Below are 2,262 nucleotides of genomic sequence, written 5' to 3' on the forward strand. Positions count from 1 at the left end.
CCTCAAAGCAGCAGCCAGGAAGAGGGCGTGAAGGTAAGACTGCACACAAAGTGGGAGTGCTGATAAAGATTAGCCGATGTGACGCAGCAAGCACTGCTTAGAAGGCAGGGAAACAAGTAGCTCAGCCAACTCCAGACTGGCTCAGAGAAGCCTGAAGAAAAGAAGGCTGCGTGTGATCTCATGGCAGCTTTTCAGTACCTAAAGGGAGTCTATAAACAGGAGGGGAATCAACTCTTTGAAAGGGTTGATAACTGCAGGACAAGGGGAAATGGTTTGAAGTTGAAGGAGGGAAGATTTAGCTTGGATGTCAGGGGGAAGTTCTTTACAGAGAGAGAGGTGACGTGCTGGAACAGCTGCACAGAGAGGCTGAGGATGCCTCATCCCTGGAGGTGTTCAAGGCCAGGTTGGATGGGGCCCTGGGCAGCCTGGTCTAGCATGAAATGTGGAGGTTGGTGGCCCTGCATGTGGCGGGGGGGTGGAGCTTGATGATCCTTGAGATCCCTTCCAACCTGGACATTTTGTGATTCTATGAGAGAAACGAACCCCACAGAATGCCTTGGGTTGGAATGGACCCCAAGGATTATCAAGTTCCAACCCCAAAGCCACAGGCAAGGCCACCACCCGTCACATTAGTACTAGAGCAGGCTGCCCAGGGCCCCATCCAACCTGGCCTTGAGGATTATCCCACCTTACCCTTTCTCCATGCATGGATCTATAGATCCGTTTGGAGCACAGCGCGCCGAGCAGCGAGCAAAGCTCCTCCTGCTGGCCGCAGATCGCCCTCAGCAGCCGCGCACCCCCGACTGCACGCACGGCCCAGCGGCCCCTGCGGGCCCAGCACCCGCTGCTCTCTGCGGGCTCTCCCGCCTCCGCGCCGCCTCAGCCCCGCAGACAGCACGCACGAAGGGCGGGCAGCTCGTCGCCGCGCTCCCAGGCGCCGTCCCCAGCAGCCTCCCGTCCCGCCTCAGCGCGGTCCCGGCTCGCACCGCCTCACACGGCCGCGCACCCACCTCAGCGGGCGCCGCTCCCGCCTCGGGACCCCGCTAACCGTTAGCCGAAACGGCGCCCTGCCCCTCCGCTTCCAGCCCTCCGCGCCATCTCGGAACGGCCGCCCAGCTCCCCCTTTCCCGACATCTCGCAGCCGCTCCTCCTGCGCTAAAGCGATCCCGCGCCACCAACATGGCGCCCGCCGCCCGCTCCCCCTCCTCCTTTTGGTCTCAACCTGGAGGCTGCGCGGCGCGGGGGCCACCGGGATGCCGAGTGCTTGCGCTCCTTCGCTCCCTACGGCATCCAGGCGCAAAAAACTACAATTCCCAGAATCCCTTTCTCCAACCAATGGGAACGCGGCGCCTCTTCCACTCGCCCCGCCCCCGCGGGCGAGAGGGTGATGTCATCTCATCGCCCGTTCATTGTGCTCGCGCGGTGCCGCCTCTCGCTGCCGCTGCCAGCGCCGGGCACGGCGGGGGGGCGCGGGGCTGCGCTGTGTTGCGCTGCGCTCCCGCTCCGCGCCCTGCGCCGTCTGGGGCTGCCCCAGTGCGGTACCGGCACGCCACGCCCCCGCCCCCCCCTTCTATCCCGAGGTTTCCTCGCGCCGAACGCATCCCGGGAGCGGCAGGCAGCCGCACGCCGGGGTTCAGCGCCCTGCTGGGGGTGAACGGGGCTGCCCTGTGTCCGGCCCCGGGGGTGGGGGGCGGCAGCGCGGAGGGGGCTGTCCGGCGCCAACCCCCGGGGGGGTGGACGCAACCGTCCGGCCCCGCTGTGCTCGGCTCCCGCCTCGTTTTACGGCCGTGGAGAGGGAGGAAAAATCCCAAACCAGGTGAGTGCTGCGCTCTTCTTCTTAAAAAGGAAAAATACAGAACGTGAGGGAATTCGGGGCGGTTTTTCGTTTGGGGTTGTTGAATTGTCCCCCCGCCTTCCTCCTCTTCAATGCGTTTGTCCGCACGGTGCATTGCCCAACGCGGGGAAGCGCTGCCGAGCGGGTTTGGGGAAAGAAGGAAAAAAATCCAGACTGAAGGGGAAAAGCCAAATTGAAGGCAGAAATCCAAATTTAGGGGAGTGAAGCCAAATTTGGGGGAAAAAAAAAAAAAAAAAAAGAAAAAGCAACAAATGACAGAAATAATTCGGCTACGGAGCGCTGCGCGTCCCGGGGAGCGGCGGGGCGGGGATGGGGACCGAGCAGCACCCCGCGTGTCCCGCATCGCACCGGCGGGCAGTACCGCTATGTTGTCATGTTTTACCGCTATGTTGTCATGTTTTACCGCT

The 2,262-nt window shown here is 62.6% G+C and overlaps 1 protein-coding gene across 1 annotated transcript in view; it reads left to right on the top strand.

Moving 5' to 3' along the window:
* The first annotated feature begins 1,707 nt into the window (after positions 1-1,707).
* RAB30 (RAB30, member RAS oncogene family) overlaps positions 1,708-2,262 on the top strand; it is a 38,554-nt gene continuing 37,999 nt past the window's right edge. Inside the window, exon 1 of the mRNA XM_042862473.1 lies at positions 1,708-1,816. The gene's annotated coding sequence lies outside the window, so the exon portion shown is untranslated. The remainder of the gene's footprint in view (positions 1,817-2,262) is intronic.

The sequence above is a fragment of the Lagopus leucura genome, unplaced genomic scaffold (genome assembly GCF_019238085.1).
Source record: "Lagopus leucura isolate 7727_CA_CO unplaced genomic scaffold, USGS_WTPT01 Super-Scaffold_702, whole genome shotgun sequence".
NCBI classification, from domain to species: Eukaryota; Metazoa; Chordata; class Aves; order Galliformes; family Phasianidae; genus Lagopus; species Lagopus leucura.